This window comes from Microtus ochrogaster, chromosome 1 (assembly GCF_000317375.1).
Source record: "Microtus ochrogaster isolate Prairie Vole_2 chromosome 1, MicOch1.0, whole genome shotgun sequence".
Taxonomy (NCBI): Eukaryota; Metazoa; Chordata; class Mammalia; order Rodentia; family Cricetidae; genus Microtus; species Microtus ochrogaster.
In genome coordinates this window covers 107,225,673-107,244,420 of record NC_022009.1, presented here as the reverse complement: position 1 = coordinate 107,244,420, position 18,748 = coordinate 107,225,673, and the positions used below count along the sequence as shown (strand labels likewise).

The following is an 18,748-nucleotide window of genomic DNA, read 5'->3' as shown; positions in this document are numbered from 1 at the left end:
AATGGATGGAGATAGAGACAGAGACCCACACTGGAGTATTGGACTGAGCTCCCAAGGTCCCAATGAAGAACAGAAGGAGGGAGAACATGAGCAAGGAAGTCAGGACCACGAGGGGTCCACCCACCCACTGAGACAGCGGGGCTGACCTATTGGGAGCTCACCAAGGCCAGCTGGAATGTAACTGAAAAAGCATGGGATAAAACTGGTCTCTTTGAACATGGCGGACAATGAGGGCTGATGAGAAGCCAAGGACAATGGCACAGGGTTTTGATCCTACTTCATGTTCTGGCTTTGTGGGAGCCTAGCCAGTATGGATATTCACCTTCCTAGACCTGGATGGAGGGGGGAGGACCTTGGACTTTCCACATTGCAGGGAACCCTGACTGCTCTTCGGACTGCAGAGGGAGGGGGAGAGGAGTGGGGGGAGGAGGAGAAGAGTGGGAGGAAGGGGAGGGAAATGGGAGGCTGGAATTTCTTTTTTTTTTTCTTTCAATAAAAGACTGATTTTCTATGAAAATCATGTTTACCAATCCCTCAAAAACTTTTGGAAAATTCATTGCTAACTTCAGGTCAAATTCCTGGCCAGTAACTGTTTCAAAGGAGACAAGGACACATGTGGATTTCATGCACTCAAGTCAGGGTCCTAGTTTTGATATTGTTAAGTACAGTCACAGAAGATACCGTTGATGAGTTCTCTACTTATATGGGTATGTGTCTTTATGTAAATTGCTTATATTTAAAAAAAATTAAAAGACACAATGTTCCTTTCCTAACTTAGACCCCTTGCCTAAAGTTAATCATGTAATTTGTAATAGTGGGTTCAAAAACACTTATTCAGATTAACTTAAGAATGAGAAAGACAATGTCTTCTATCATTTCTATATATAAAGTACTTTAGAAATCTGAAGGACTCTGAGCCCAATAGAAGAACAGAAAAATTCACACTGACAGCTTATAGACTATTTAAAAAGGCCTGTCTGGTCCACACAGTGAGATTTTGTCCCCCAAGCAAAACAAATTAAAACACAAAACCCCCAAAACAGAAGTTATGGGAAAAAAATCAATATTTAATAAAAATACAAATTCAAACTATAAAATAGTAACATTTTTCATTCAAACTCTCCACCTAGAATTTTAATTTATTCACTCTTTGAAGTGGCAATCTTATATCTGAGAATTTGTCTCTCATGCACACACTCACAGAATACCATATTTACAAGGCTACTAATTATAGCATCATTTTATTTAAATTTTTGAGATTTTATTCATTTCTATCTTATCTGTATGGGTATTTTGTCTGAATATATGTCTGTGCCCCATATCAGTGCAGAACCTATGGAGGCCCTAAGATGGTAACAGATCCCTGGAACTGGAGTTACAGACGTGGGCTGCCATGTGGGTTCTGGGAATCAAACCAAGGTTCTCTGGAAGAAAGCAAGTGCTCTTAATCATTTGAGCTGCCTCTCCAGACGCTTCAGCACTGTTTTAACAGCATGGCGATCTACTTAACAGAATGGCATGCATGTCTAAAAAACCCAACATGAGTTTTTCTCACAGTATAGCCATTCATGTAACTGAACAGTACACATCTCTGGGGTGGAGGTGCCCTTTGTATTTACTGAGGAGGGGACAATGTTCAGAACATCTTTAAAACTAAAGACACATTGTGTTCACATTATATCATCACTTGCACAAAGTAATATATCTTATATCTGCTTTTGTATGTGTGTACAAAGAAATCAAACACAAACTAAGAAGGTGACCGGAAGGTAGGTAGGCAAACAGAAAACAGAGATAGAGGGCTAGTTTCACTACATGTTGGAGAATATAGGAAAAACACATTCCAATATGACTTAAGAATTTATTTCCCTGTGCAGCATAACTCAAGGCATGAGCCCATGGCTGCAGGAAAACTAGGGGGAATGAGAAAAGGGGAGAAAAGGAGGAGGTGCTGACATCACCGTTTCTAGGGATTATTTCATTCACAAAATAAGGCTTTTCTTTTTTACTTTTCCACTCAAAAAACTGTGTGTGTATGTGTGTGTGTGTGTGTGTGTGTACATATGCCATGACGCCTATATGCCAGTGAGAGGGTAACTTGAGAAAGTAGTTTCCCTCCTTCTGCCATGTGGTTACCAGGGACTGAACTTAGGTTCTTATATTTGGCAGCAACACCCTTATCTGCTGAGCCATTGCTACCCTGCTGACTGAAAATCAGGATTTAAAATTTTAGTTATTAGTATTGTGTGAGTGCAGACACACATGTGCTATAGATGCACATGGAGGCAGGAGACAACTTCTGAGGATATCTTCCCACTGAGTAGGTTATAAGGGATGGAACTGAAGGGATAGCAAACACTTATACCCACTGAGCCATCTTGTTGGTCCAGAATACAGTATTTTATTAAATATATGAGACAGAATTTACTGTGATTTGCAAATTTAGGTCCTTAGTTTAGGGAGGATCGAACCCGTTTAAGAATACTGTTATTGTTAGCACTGTCTGTTCAGTCTGCCAACTTACACAATGAAAATACAAGAGCTCAACTGTGAAGAAGAGAAAACCAGGACAAACAGTATCTTCCTTCTCTGTACCCCTCTCTATTTCTTAATATATCCTTATATGATACTGGGGCAGGGGGTGTATCAGTAAAATTCTGACACAGGAGTTGATTCTGCTCTAGCCCAGTAGGCGGAAGGGCAGAATCAACTCCTACAAATTGTTCTCTGATCTCCACAGGTGTGCCATCGCATATGTGTAACCACATACAAAGTAAACAAACTAGCAGAACTATTTTTTTCTATAAAAATGCTGAAAATATAGTATATGTGAATTTTGCCTGAAAAAATTGAAGATGGATACAAAGTAAAACTTGAGTAGTACTGTATTCAAATCAGTGAAAAGCGTTAATATCTTATTACTTGAAGGTAAATAATTTAATTTTACAAGAACATGGGCTGTCTCCTCAAGATGAGTGATGTTATTCACAGACTTACTCCCCAACCCCATTTCTTTTCTTTCCACATACAGCTGAGGATGGCTTTGAATTCCCCAATCCTCCTCTCCTGCCTCCACTTCCTAGGTGCTGGGATTACACGGCACACATCATCATGCCAGGTACTAAGCTCGGACTTCCGGCAAGTACTCCACCAACTGCATGACTTTCCAAGCTCTCACTTGCTTCTTATCCCACTAACGTCAGCTAAGATGGATAAGAATCAATTCTATCAAACTATCAAGAAAGACAGTTTCTTCCTTCTGAGTCAGACTAAAACAAAAAAGGGTGTGAGAAAGGGGTAGGAGAAGAGTGGCATTTTTCACTAATGCTGGAGTGCTTACATTTAAAAAAGGTTTTCTTGAAAGAGATTTCATTTTACTGTTTGCATTGCAGCAAGTAGATAATCAGATAAAATACTACTGAGAAGTGAATGATACACACCATGGGGCTTAAACCTAAAGGAAAAAGCTGACACCACAGTGCTGAGTACTTAAAATTATTTCCTGGAGATGGGAAAGAGTGTATGACTGACAATTGTCCACACTTACTGGTACCTAGCAGTGAAAAAGGATAGAGGATTAAAAAGGATTTAAATCTTCCAACAGTCTGTAACATCAGATAAAACTTCAAATAATCGAATTATGCTGAAAAGGAATCGATTAGAGAGCAGTTCTATACATCCACATTCTAAATTCTAAAAAACTATAGTTTACTGGGATAGAAGCTGGCGATCAGCTGGCGTCTAAGAATATCAGTAAACCTTAAAAGCAAAAATCGAACAAAACCTATATAGTTCAATATTTATCTTAAAAGATTTTCCATTTCCTCGAAGTTACAAATTTTAATTAAAAATGCAATAAGTCTAATAATAAAAATGTTTATATGTCAGAAATATATAAGGAGTCAGAAATACCTAATGAGTTAAAAAGATATCAGCTAAGTTAGGAAAGGAAAAAAACCTTCAGAATCAGGCATTTTAGAGTAGAGAAGAATGCTCATTTTGTAGGTTAACAACATTTCTTCCCCCTTAACTAAGTGGAAAAGGTAGCACATTTTCCCATGACTTAAGGTTTGTGAGCAGTTTTTACGGTATAAATCTGTAAAATTAATACAACCCAAGAAAAACCATGGCAGAAAAGAGTGTCTATAGAAACAAAAACACAAATGTTCATTAAGATTTGTGCTCCATTTTAGAAATCATGGGCAAAATAAATTTTCAATCAGTAATGGGGAATAAAAATAATTTTCTGGAAATAGCTATTTCATCCAATATTAACTTGGGAATTCTCAACAATAACAAAAGATGCCTTCTTCTCCCACCTCCCCCCCTGCAAAAAAAAAAAAAACCAACAACCCTGGCCTACTAATGGAAGCCCTTTGCATTTATTTCAAATGTTTGTTTTGTTTTGTGTTTGTAGTAGTGGGTGCTAGGCTAGCTCTGAGCTCTTTTATGTTCAAGCTGAGGTCAAAAGGACAACTTGTGGGCAGTGATTCTCTAGGTCATTCGGCTTGGCCTTTACTTAAAGAAAGAGCCTCTCACCATCCCAGCCTTGAATCTTTAAGTTTACATATTTAATTGTATATGTGTTCTGCCTACATGTATGTCTATGTATCACATGCATGTAGTGCCCAAGGAGGCTAGAGCAGGGTACCAGATCCCTTGGAGCCAGAGTTAGAGTTGGTTGTAAGCCACCATGTGGGTGCTGGCATTGGAAACCTAGTCCCCTGGAAGGGTAACCACTGTTCTTTACCAGTGTGCTGTCTCTCCAGCCCCAGCCTTGAATTCTCATGGTTCTCCCACTTCCACTTCTAGAGTGCTGGGATTATGGCAACGAACCACCACATGTAGTCCTTATGTTTCTTCCTTACCCCATTTCAAGTATCTGTCCAAATTTTAAATTGGTTACCCTCTAGGGTTTCTCAGGGTTTCCTTACTTGAAATGTTTTCCTTGCCTGGCAAGTGCTCTGTTACAAAGCTCTTCTTCAGCACCTTACTCTTTGAGTACTTCTGTGGTAATTCTATTGTTCTTTTTATTGAACTCAGGCTCAAACTTTCTCTTTTGACGTAGGATTCCCTTCTGTATGCTGTGATTACCACTGATTACTAAAGAAACTGCTTTGGACCTATAACAAGGCAGAACTTAGCTAGGTGGGGAAAACTAAACTGAATGCTGAAAGAAAGAAGGGCAGAGTCAAGAGAAGCCATTGAGCCATGGCCAGAGACAAACATGCTGAAACATTGCCGGTAGGCCATAAGCCTCGTGGTAAAATATAAAATAATGGAGATGGGTTAATTCTAGATTTAAGAGCTAGCTAACAATATGCTGAAGTAACTGGCCAAGCAGTGATTTAATTAATACAGTTTCTGTGTGGTTACTTCGGGAGTTTGGGCAGCCGGGAAACAAACAAGTGGCACAACACTCCTCTATAAAGATGCCTTTAACCTTAACAGTTAGTATACTTGAATCCTGTGTCATTTGCTATGCTGGTTCTAAGGCCTCTTTCTCTATGCATTAAATTTTACAACACTTCCCAAACTGTTTCCTACTTAACTTTCTTTATAGTAATTCTTCCTAGAGAGTGGACATTGACAATGCTACCATTTTATATATAAAACAAATGAATGTAAAAATAGCTCTTAATCTCATTCCTCATTTTTAATTTGAAAATACTTGCTATGTTCTTTTAAAAACTGTATTTCCTTTTTATAAATATGCATAAAAACACTCATATACACAATATCAAAATAAGTAAATCTTAAAAGGGGGGCTGGAGAGATGGCTCAGTGGTTAAAAGCACTTGCCGCTCTTGCAGAGGACCCAGGTTTGATTCCCAGCATCCACATGGCAGCTCACAACTGTCTGTAACTCTGGTCCCAGGGGAATCAATGTCTTCTGATCTCCATAGTCATCAGGCCTGCATGTGGTGCACATACAGACATGAAGGCAAAACATCCATACATATAACAAGTAAATACATAATACATATAAAGTATATATACATATACAAACATATTTATATACAAATTATATATGTATATATACATATGTATATATTTTATTATATATATAAACACACACATATATGTATGTTTTATTTGTTTTTTTTTTTTTTTTTGTTTTTTGAGACAGGGTTTCTCTGTGGTTTTGGAGCCTGTCCTGGAACTAGCTCTTTTTTTTAAAAAAATATTTATTTATTTATTTGTTTGTTTATTATGTATACAATATTCTGTCTGTATGCCTGAAGGCCAGAAGAGGTCGCCAGACCTCTTTTACAGATGGCTGGAGCCACCATGTGGTTGCTGGGAATTGAACTCAGGACCTTTGGAAGAGCAGGCAATGCTCTTAACCACTGAGCCATCTCTCCAGCCCCTGGAACTAGCTCTTGTAGACCAGGCTGGTCTCAAACTCACAGAGATCCGCCTGCCTCTGCCTCCCGAGTGCTGGGATTAAAGGCATGCGCCACCACCGCCCGGCTATATGTATGTTTTAAAAAATTACATTGACTTGCTTATCCTGTGCCTGTGTGGAGAGCACAAGGTGCATGATCAAGGTGAAAAGACAACTTTCAGGAGTCAGTTTTCTCTTTCTACAACAAAGGCCCAGGGATCGAGTTCAGGCTATCAGATTTGTCAATAAGTACTTTTACAAACCACTAAGCCATCTAGGCAGTCCTATCTTATGTTCTTACAGTCAAGTAACTAATATATAAATTTAGATAATCCAAATCCACTGGAATAACAAGTTATAAATCCTGAACAAACTTCACTTCTTATTTTCTATAAAGCCTCACCCCAGCATTTATATCTTTCTAGATAACACATACTCTGTCTTTTCTATACCAAGGATGCCAGACAATGAACACTGGCTAGAAGAAAAGTTTGGCAGCATTCGATGGTAGCAGGATTATTAGATATGAAATCAGTAAATACAGTGTAACTTGACTTCATTCACATCAAGTCATTTATCCTTTGGCAAATATATATTCTCTTATCAGATATATATATATATATATATATATTCCTTCATCAAATGGTTTCAGAGTTTTATGAAATAGTATAACCATGTAAATATTTTTTCTTTCCCTCTCTGTATAGGAATTGGTAATTGAATGGTAGAAAAAAAGTTAAGAGAGAAGCAGATAGCAGGATATATACAAGTATGAAATAGTGTTGTGTATTTCAGATTAAAGAGTTTTCACAAGTGAAGCAGTGAGACTATGAGAGATCAAACAGATAAAAAGGGAAAGAGACTCAAGTGTGAAGAGAAATAAAGGATGACAAGGCCTAAGACAACCAAAAATTGGACAATGGTAGTGTGTCATGATAAAGGCAACTGGATTTGTAGGGAAGGTAGGGAAGGGGGTAGTGTAGGCTTCATCTGAAATGTGGATCCTGGAAGAGAGATACAGAAAGAAGACTACAGGGATTAGGCATACAGAACTCCAGAGGAGCCTCAGGTCGAGAGCTCTAGGTCTGAGAGCTTTAAGAATGTGTTAGCTAGCTCAACCTGTGGGAAAAAATGAGCAAGCTTAAAGTTAAGTCAAAATGGCAAATACACTGTAGAAGACATAAAAAGTTATGGAATAGGATGGGCATGGGAAAGCAAATATAGTTCTTAGGAATACTACTTATTCAATAGCTTCAAACTATCTTCTCTTTCTCAAGAATTAACATGCTGTTTCTTTCAGCTAAACAGCCATTTCTGAATAAATCCCCTCAATCCTATTTTTTTTTTTTTTTTGGTTTTTCGAGACAGGGTTTCTCTGCGGCTTTGGAGCCTGTCCTGGAACTAGCCTCTGTAGACCAGGCTGGTCTCGAACTCTCAGAGATCCGCCTGCCTCTGCCTCCCGAGTGCTGGGATTAAAGGCGTGCGCCACCAACGCCCGGCTCCTCAATCCTATTTTTACAACCAGGCTTGACCAAAATGAAAATGAGACTATTTCTTTGTAAACTAAACTACAATTTAAGTAATAGTGAAGAGTACATAATTCTTATCTATTATAAAGTTATTATTTTCATTTATGCCCACTTCTTGACAGAAAAGAGGTATTTAAGGCCACTTTCTAGAAAAACCCTAACTCTATAGACAATACATATAACAAAATATAAAGAATACACAACTAAAACATTTATTCTTAGGTTACTCAGTTTTCCTTACTACTTTATGTCTCTTCATTCTTCATAATCTACTCACAAAGTCCAGGGCAGTAATAAATAAATAAAATGAAGGTTGCCAAGGGATTGTTTCAACTGGGTTAAACCAAGAATAAGAGAATACCTTGAGGTTTCTGAATATGTAATTGCTTGATTTCTGTTTGAACTAAAAGGGCAACATCAAACCCAGTCACTATTCCCTAAGGAAATGAACAGTATTCATTACTGGGGGAAAGTATCTGCTCTCTGTTTTGCTTAGGATTTCTTCATGTAGCCCTTCAAACTTGCAACCCTATCTTCTGCCTTGGAATGTGATGATATCTGGCATGTAACGACACTGTGCTCTTTATTTGGCCTTTAATAAACTAATCAATGTTTTACAGTTGAGATGTTTAAAAATTACATAGACTTAACCCTGAGCAGACAAACACCTTTAACAAAATTAAAGATAGCACAGTTTAAGCCATCATTTCACTACTACTAAAGTCCCCTTTGCCCTCTACTTCATGGTAGGGTAGCCATTATGGGAACGGAGGTAAACAGCTTACCTATCCTCTGTTGTCTAAGTACAACATTGAATTCACAAAGAATATTTGTTTTCAAGAGCACAGACTTATGATTAAAAACCCACATCTTTCAATTAGTTCCTTCCACTGTTTCAAACACTTTGTAAGGACAAGTTCAAGAAAACCATCATATATGGGCTGCCCATGCATGCTTCAGCATTGCCTGGGCATAAATTTCTATTTTTCAATTTTCACATTCTATATTCAACATTTGTCAGATGCAACAAATTAACTTGAGATTGAAATTTATATTAAGGCTTATGAAACAGTATTTATGTAGACTAAAATATGTAGATTGTTGGGAGTTTCACTGCATAAAATACAACTACTGTGGGAAAAATCACCAATGGCCACTGAAATATCAGAAATCAATTCAACATAAAGTTTGCAAAAAGTGTAACTAAAAAATAGCCTAGGCCTTCTTTTCAGTGTTACATGAAATACCAACAATAAATTACTAAAAGAAAAAAAAATCCAGCAACACTGGGATCCAGTGCTGCTAGTCATTTACCACTTTTGACTGGCATAGTTCAGAGTCTGGTGCAGAACAACAAAGGCAAGTGAAAAATAGCGCTAGGAAGATAGAAAGGCTTTCAAGCTTTTTTTGTTCCATTCAAGAAGAATTGTACTCGCCGGGCGATGGTGGCGCACGCCTTTAATCCCAGCACTCGGGAGGCAGAGACAGATGGATCTCTGTGAGTTCGAGACCAGCCTGGTCTACAAGAGCTAGTTCCAGGACAGGCTCCAAGCCACAGAGAAACCCTGTCTCGAAAAAACAAAAAAAAAAAAAAAAAAAAAAAGAAGAATTGTATTCAAAGTAGGACTTGGTCAGCTTTTAACTACTAACAGTTTCTCAGTTAATGCTAGATCCATGTTTCTGAAATGATAAGGAGGTATTGTAGATAACAGTAAAATTTAGACATATCACATAGCAGAATTTCATTAATAGCTGTTCACATCAGCTTATGTAAAATGTTTAAAAACTTTTTATTTTTACTTTATTTTTGTGTGGGGTGTCTGTATGGAATTCAGAAGACAAATCTAGATTTGACTGGTTCTCTCTTTCTGCCATGTGGATCCCAAGAACTCAGAATGTCAAATGTGATGGTAGGTGTCTTTATCCACTCAACCATCCTACTGGGCCCCAGTTTGGTGTAAATGATGAATTCTGAATTTTCATCAAGATCTGAAATTTGTTATATTAATTCAGATCAAAGAGGTGGTAAGTCATCTGAGATGTAGCCTTTCCTTCAGGCCTTCATTAGCGACCTCTGTCTTGTCGATAGTCTTTACTTCTGATTCTTCAAAAGCCAATCTTTTTTGTTGTCTCTATCAAATGTTCCCTCTTTAATTAAACCTTAACAGCAGGAACTATTCAATATCTCAGGGGTATTCTTATGCTGCATATGACTAACATTCAACATATTTCTTAAAGAAAGCTATGAAGCACAGCTTGTAATATTTAATATATTATCTAATTATACTTGTCAAGTTCAGTTTGAGCTGGTACTATGCTGAAGTTACCAGGATAAAGATGTAAGAAACTAGTCAGCTATTCAAACTCCTAGAATGACTCAAAGAATCTCAGAGGAACAGTTAAAAACAGGCAGATCTCAGGGAGCTTCTCTTCCTACTAAAGTTAGTACAAGTCAAGTCAATGATTGTAGCTCTCCATACTCTTTTTGGTTGTGAGCCTGACCTTTTAACGGCATATCCTTTAAAAATGTTCTTTCCTCTTCTCTCTCTCTCTCTCTCATATAATATTCTGTCTGTGTGTATGTCTACAGGCCAAAGAGAGCACCAGACCCCATTACAGATGGTTGTGAGCCACAATGTGGTTGCTGGAAATTGAACGCAGGACCTCTGGAAGATCAGGCAGTGCTCTTAACCTCTGAGCCATCTCCCCAGCCCTGAAAATGTTCTTTACATTTCTTTCAGCTAAAATTTTGACAAAGACTTTTCACATTACAATCAGATTCAGAGATCAATCTAGTGAAAACAAGTTGCATCATCATATTTCATAAATGCCCATCCATGAGTTCTCTCAACTGACCAATTCTTTTGATAATTCAACCAGAAATGAGTCTAAGAAGAAGTGAAAGAAACCAAAGGTTATTCTGAGGTGAGCAGAGCAAGGACAAAGATTTGAAGACTTAGTTAGAGGAGATAAAGATGGTTCATAATGCCTTTAAAGATGTCTTGTAAACAAGACATGAGATTTGGGGGCATGAAGAAATTCCAACCCTTTATTCCTTTTCATTAGTGGATCTAGGCACAAATAGCCTGCAAAGTCCCCGAACTATCAACACAATCAGCAGTTAAAAAGAAGACATCTTGTGATTTCTATTAAGCAGCACCTCCTCACCATTTCAGACTTATGTTTATGTTAGTAAGAACTTAAAGAATCATAACTTAAAGCCTATATTTATAAAACAGCTAAACAGACAATGTATCCTCTTCAGTATTTTGCATACAATTTGAAGTGCAGCTAATATTCTCTTAACTACACTATGTGGTAGTAATCATCTTTTTGGTATCACCTATGTGATGCTGGTTTTGCATCCATGCAAAACTTAGGCACTTTGGGGCCATGGAAACTTCCACTGATATCCAAAGGAAGGATTTGAAAGCCAGACAATGTGTGGCAAGATTACAATCAATCCCTCTGGTAAGCCCTTGAAAGGACAATTATGTGAAGCTGTGAGAGTCATCTTTAAGATGACACAGGGACTCCAGAAAGTCAGAGATGACAAAAACATGGGCTATTTGCCAAGGAAAGCCATAGGCAATGAACAGAGCCAGCCCAGTAGAGAGGTTATAAAGAAGGTGAGGCATAAATATATTCTAAAGAAACCCCAATAGTTTAAAGATAAGAATTTCATATTTTGATTAGATTTCAAGTTGTTTATACACTTTTAATCCTGACATTGAACAAAATTTGTCTTTGATCTGCAAATGTTAAATTTAACTGAAAAGTTAACAAACACAGTTTCAACTTGAACTTGTTCTAAGCAGTATCATTTTGGATTAACTATCTTCCCTCTCTCTATTTATTATTGTGGTGCTGCAGACTGAACCCAAAACTTTGTACATTTTATGCAATTAATATACCACCAACCTCTATCAATGGCTGTTATGTTTTGAGACAGGGTTTCATTGTCAAATCCTTAAACTCTTTAACCCTCCTGCCTCTACTTTGTGAGTGCAAGGATTAGAGGTGTGTATCACTATGCCTGGCTTTCTTCAGACACACAGAACTTTAAAATGTTTAATAGTTCTCTATATTTAAAATACAGACAAGAGGTTATAAAAGGTTTGGAGTTCAAAGAGATATAAAATCAAAACCAAGATGATTTTCAAAGCACACACAAGGGTAAAAGGTTTATGTACATAAAAGAAATTTTGTTTTATAAATGTTTAAAAAGTACAAATAAGAGGTTTTTAAATTTAGTGTGTTTGTGTACATGCACACACATGAAGGTACCATGGTGTGCACAGAGGACAATTTGTGGGAGTTGTTTCTCTTCTTCCATTTTTACATGGATCATGGGGATTGAACTCAGGCCACTGGGCATGGTGTCAAGCACCTTTGTCCACTAAACCACCTTGCAGGCTCAAGACTTTCTCTTTTTTAAAAAATTATAATACACATTTATTTTCTTAAGACCATAAACATTAAACTTGAACTGAATGTTTTCTAATGCAAAAATAATTTTAGATACTATACAACTCACAACATGTATTAAACTTTATAGTTTAAATGATGATTTTGTAATAGAGAACATTACACTGCACTCAAGCTCAATGTGAATTAAATTTATGTATTTATGTCTTTGGATAATATAAACTTATCTGCTGAGTTATCTAGGGTAACTCACCATGTAAGCATACTGACACTGAATAAGAACCTATACATATTCTAGTAAGAGCTAAACTTGACTCCTAGTGTCACCATTTAATGGTATATGATAGATTATTCCATCTCCCTATGCTTCAATTTTCTTCTCTGCAAAACAAGAAAATGTGATAGGCATGGTCATGCATACCTTTAATAATAGCATCCTGGAGGCAGAAAGGAGGAGAGTCTTTGAGTTCAAGGCTACCCTGTCTACACACCAAGTTCTAGGACAGTAAAAGCTATACAGTGAGGACTGCCTCAAACCAAACCTTAAAACAAAACAGTAAAATCCCCATCAGGGGTACTGATAGATGGTATCTATATAACTATGACTTAGAAAAATTACATGAGATAATGTGCCAAGAACACTGAGTACAGTGCCTAATAGTAACAAAAGCACAACTAGTTTGTAGAGAAATCTAATCAACACTTGAACCAAAATTGACAGCATGGGATCCCCACAAAGTTTCTGTGTCATCCTGGCTGTCCTGGAACTTGCTCTGTAAAACAGGCTGGCCTTGAACTCACAGAGATTCACCTGCCTCCGCCTCTCAAGAACTGGGATTAAAGGCATGTGCCACCAAATCCAGCAGTATGAGATTTTTTAAAACTAAAGCACCTAGTTTGTTTGCTTGTTATTTTTCAAAGAGGGTCTTTCACTATGTAGTCCCAACTGTCCTGGAACTTGCTATATTAGGCCAGGATGACCTCAACTTGGCCTCCAGAACGCTAGAATTAAAGGCATGAGCCACCAAGCTTGGCCAAAACTTTCATTATTGATACTATTCTTGAAGATCTGACAATTGCTCTTAACTTTTTATATAACACTGCAAACATAATTCTACCTCAAATTCCTCAATTCACAATTTTTGGAAGCTTTTAATTATTAAATAAACATGAGAGAAATTAGACATTTTTTGATTGAGTTATGCAGATTTGTTATAGGAAAATGAACAGGAAGTATATAAAATAATAAAAAAGAACTTGCTGGTTTATTTCTTTCCAGACTACTTTTGAAGTAGTAAAAAATTACTACTTTTGAAGGAATTTAAGTTTATAGAGAAGTTACAGAAAACCACACTAGAAACAGCAGAAGACGGAGTAGGTATGAATATGGATAAGAAGATAGTAGACAAAGACCTGTCTGCCTGAGGACAAAGGTGAAACAGCTACAGTGCTCAGCTGCTATCAACCCACACCTTTTAGTTTTCTTAGAAAGAAAGTCCTGGTAGTTATTGACTGCTTTGTAGTATCTGTGTAACATACTTTAATAAGAACATTACTCCTATAATGATGTAATTATGGACATATAACTTAGCCCATACTTTTCTCATTTTCAAAATATAAATTTCAGATGAAAAATTTTAAGATCGTATCCTGAATTAAACTTACTGAGAGCCCAATTGATCAAAATACAGCTCTATAAAACAAATCAAAGAAGGTAAATAAAACAAATTTTTTTTCTAAGCAGAAAATTTTGAAAGAAATTAATTTTCAAGATATATAAAAATATATACTGACATCTAATATACTGCTTTTATATGACACTGTCATTTTAAATTTTCTCAACATAAAAACTAGGAAACATTTGGCTGTGTTTAGAAACAAAGATGGCCTTTATGAAGAAAGTAAAATCCTCCAAAGAAATAAATTAATTTAAACAATATTTTATTAAAAATGGATATATTCTTTTTTTAAGAAAAGAATTACTGGAAAAATAGCTGCGAAGTATTTTGGGCTTTTCACGTGTACACTGTAAGCATCTATAACAGATGCAACAGAAATATTTAATGTTACTATCATACAGGATTTCACTTTCTTTTTTAAACTGATGTATTTATTAAATACTACTATAGAGACAGGGTCTTGAGCTTTGTGAGACTTTGAAAAGATTACATAATCCAAGTATTTAAAATTCTAAGTTTCAACTTATATTTTATACTGTTAATTATACAACGTGCTCATTTTGTTCATATAGTCATCTCAATACAATAACATCAGGTATAGTACATAAAATCTAATCCATTAAGTCTTACCAATTTATGACCTGATGAGACACTCTTGTGGACAACATTCAGTCCTTAGAAGCTAGAATAACCCTCCAACCATTTGAGGGCATCACAACTTTTAAACTTTCGGCTTTCGATCATTATTATGTCACATTCCTCCTCCGATGCTGAATTCTAAAAAAAATTCTAGCAAAGAGTTTAAGTAAATAAGTGCTTTAATCAAATAGCCTTTAAAATCGTCTATAGCAAAGGTTTATGTTTCACCATGATTATACAACTGATATTTTTAGATGTAAAATAATTTGAAATATTTGATTTGGATTCTTAAAACTTAAAGTTCCAACACGGACTTTTAGGCCACCAGAATATCTGTCAGTGAAGAGTCAAACAATAATGGAACCAATTAAAAGTTCAAGATCATGACCCAGAAATTGATTTAACACCATGCAACCTGATATAGACAATTTTAACCCTACAGAATGACACTGAAATACTACTCTCTGGTTCATGTATGTCTCTAAACTCTAGCACAGGTGGCAGGACCATAAAACTCTGCATGGATCACTTCAGTGCTTATAACAGCATTCCACTTTTATTCTGACATCTGTCTGCATATACTCCTCTCAATTATTAAAGTAGACATGTTGGTAAGAACAAATTTTATCACATGCTTTAGGTACAGAAGTAGTATATCCTGAATGATTCAGCAGTGATCTGGGATATCATCTTGGTAAGGGTGTCAAAGAAAACTAGGGAAAGATTTAAAAATTGTCAAAACCACTTTGTTATAAGTTATCTTCTTAAATTATAATTATTATTTTTTTTGCCAGAAAGTTTCCTACTGGGCATCTATTTCAATCCGTGAAGAATGACATCTTTATAAAATGTGTCTGATAATGCTATTTTTATTTTTAGTTGCAAGTGAGCCACAGCAAAGGCCAACAACTGTGGATAGTTTTTACCTAAATTAACACTCTAAATAAAATGATTTAATGGGTGTGGGGGTAAATGATTTAATGGGTGGGGGAGTAAAGAGGAGGGAGAAGGAAAGAGATCCAATACTGAGGAAGATCAGTATGTTCAAAACTCCAGACAGTCTTGGAAGGAAACTCTGCAGCTCTCTTAGGGTATCTGACCTACATGTATGCAGTGCATTATGCTGCCACAGATTCTACCTTTGAAAGGAACTTTTTTAAAATCATACAAGGTTATTTACAAATAGAATCTTTCCAAATGTAATCTCACAAAACATTTGACATCATTAAAATTATATGAATTGGATTTTTCCCCCCAAAGCATAAGCTTATATGAAATTACCTGGTGAAGGCAAAAATCCATATTTATCCAAAGCTGTGATCACTTCATTAATTATCATCAAAATGTCTCTGGAAATTTTTATAGTTATAATTCTAGCAATCAAAAAAATACTTACTGAATATTTTTTAAAAATCTAATTTTGATGATTTATTCTGTTATTGGAAAAATCCCACAAAAAGATAACATATGTAGTACTATTTAATGAACTAAATGCTTCCTGAAGTGTGTATTGATAGCACTTGTAATTTGCTTGTCTGGAAGGCTTAGATGAACTGTCCATTTGAAAAGCAGACAATGCTTGACTCTTTGTTAAAGGGCTGGCTTACACATAGTGTCACAGTTAACGCCTGCGAAGCCTTTGAAAGATACAACTGAATTAGCCACATAGACAACAAATTCTGTTTTTTTACTGATAAGCTTATAGGAAAAAATATACACATATTATGAAAACACAGTAATTTCAGTTTAAAAAGTATGTTTAAGAAATATAAAACTATTTCAATGTGTTCCTTGAGCACACATTTTAAAAAATTAGTTGTTATATAGGACAGGGCCATATCTGAAAAGTTTTATTCTAAAATGAATCTAGGTAGCTGAAGTATTTTATAGATTAATCAGATAAGCTTTGAAATGCTAACATTAGAAATTCCTTTTATGAGTACCTAGAAAGCTTTGTCAATCATAATTTAACAATATCTTATTGTTAGGAATAAAAATCCCACTTAACTGACAATGTGCTCTTGTAAGATTTTAGTAAAGAACTAGATATACGCTTGCCATCACTTAGTTCACCTTTATGGAAAAAGCAACAAAACAGAACAAAATAAGAGCAGGAGGGCAAGGATGAATGACTTAAAAATTCCCAAGTATTAATTTGAAAAGTGATAGACCTGAATAACAAGCCTTTAAGATTTCCCCAAATAATTTTCCAGGGGAAATTCCTTGAAATACTTGGAGTTAAACCTAGGATTTTGAGCTGGTGAATGCACTATCACTAAAAGCTGGACCCCCAGCCTGCTGTTTGCTATTTGAACACATATCTCTGGAGTCATACACAGTTCCATTTTCAAGTATAAACCACATTTCTTTTAAAATATTCTAAAATTTTCGTAAGATTACCCATGTAGGTACATAATTTCACTGCTGTTCAAAAAGGTTGTCTACACTTTTACACATAGCTACTCCTTATGTTATGTATTACAAATATGAACTTAGAAATATCTAAGATAGGCCGGGTGGTGGTGGCGCACGCCTTTAATCCCAGCACTCAGGAGGCAGAGGCAGGCGGATCTATGTGAGTTCGAGACCAGCCTGGTCTACAGAGCTAGTTCCAGGACAGGCTCCAAAGCCACAGAGAAACCCTGTCTCAAAAAACCAAAAAAAAAAAAAAAAAAAAAAAAAAAAAATATCTAAGATAAACAACTAGCAGAAATATTCCTGACAGAATAAAAATATGGGAAGACCATATGTTCCCAGAAATTAACACAGAAACTACAACTGGTCTAATGTATTATAGTACAACCAAAAAGTTCCTATGTGGTGGTACATTTTTTATTCTGTGTGCACATTACGTATGTGTTCAGGTGAATGTGTGTAGGAGTGGGTATGGAGCCCGGAAATCTACATCAAGTGTCTTCCTCACTCATATCTCCACCTTAGTGACCATTATGCCCCAGGGATCCTCTTCAGTGCTAGTTTAACAGACATATGTTTCTATTCCCAGCTCCCCCACACCTCTTCAAAATGTGCATACTGGGAATCAAATGAAGGTCTCAGCTTGTGTGGCAAGGGCTTTACCCACTGAGTCATTTTCCTCGCTCATCCTCCTTTCTTCCATCTTTTTCAGTGCTGAGGCTTGGGGCCAGGGCCTCACATACACTATATACAAACTCAGCATTATCACTAAGCCACATTCCTCAGCTCTATGTAAATTTATAAATTTAGAAAGGATATTAAAAAAAATTTAAAAAATTAATTTGTGGGTGGGAGAAGATAAGATGGAGTAACAAAGTAGATGGAGGCCAGTTGTATACTTCTCAAGTATACACAATAAAAAAACTACATACTTTCTAACAGGAAACTATATATTTTACTCTTGAGTTACTGATTTTCTTTGAGACAAGGTTCCTCTAGGTAGCTCTGGCTACCCTAGAAGTTGTTATATAGACCAGGCTGGCCTCAAACACAGAGAGAACTACCTGCCTCTGCCTCCTGAGTGCTGTTACTAAAAGCCTGTCTGTGCTCCCATGCCCAACACAGTACACTATGGACAGTAACTATGGACAGTGACAGTCATGTTGCCTGCACATATGTTAGCATACTGAGGACACCACCATTTTTGGTCCAGAATTAAAAAATCTGGGGGAAAAAAGTACTATCTTCCAAATCTTTCTTTTAGTTTGAGCAAGTCCAATAATGAATCTTCAAATTCTGAAGAGGTAAACTGTCTTAACATAAAAATGCCATTTAAAAGGATATTTAGCAAAGGATAATAAATTGCAATTATTTTCATTTATTAAAATTTATTTCTTCTAAATATAGCAATTATTTTAGAAACAGCCAACTAAAGTCCAAACATGAAAGCTAATTTTTGATAATCCATAATATTTAAAAGTTCTCTTATCAATTACAAAAAACCCCCAAAAATTTATCTGTGGTACTAGTATGAGAATATGCGTGCAGGCACCTAAAGAATGCCATCTACAGCTTAAAAGTTGGCCATATAGCCGGGCGGTGGTGGCGCACGCCTTTAATCCCAGCACTTGGGAGGCAGAGGCAGGCGGATCTCTGTGAGTTCGAGGCCA

At 36.3% G+C, this 18,748-nt stretch overlaps 1 protein-coding gene across 4 annotated transcripts in view; it reads right to left on the bottom strand.

The window, feature by feature from the left end:
- The window catches only part of Tsc22d2 (TSC22 domain family member 2), a 56,445-nt gene that overhangs the window by 18,117 nt on the left and 19,580 nt on the right, over positions 1 to 18,748 (bottom strand). For 2 of the 4 annotated variants that reach the window (XR_003377045.1, XR_003377046.1), the window contains one exon: positions 14,655 to 14,813. The exons of the other annotated variants lie outside the window; for them this stretch is intronic. The gene's annotated coding sequence lies outside the window, so the exon portion shown is untranslated. The remainder of the gene's footprint in view (positions 1 to 14,654; positions 14,814 to 18,748) is intronic. 4 annotated transcript variants of the gene reach the window in all.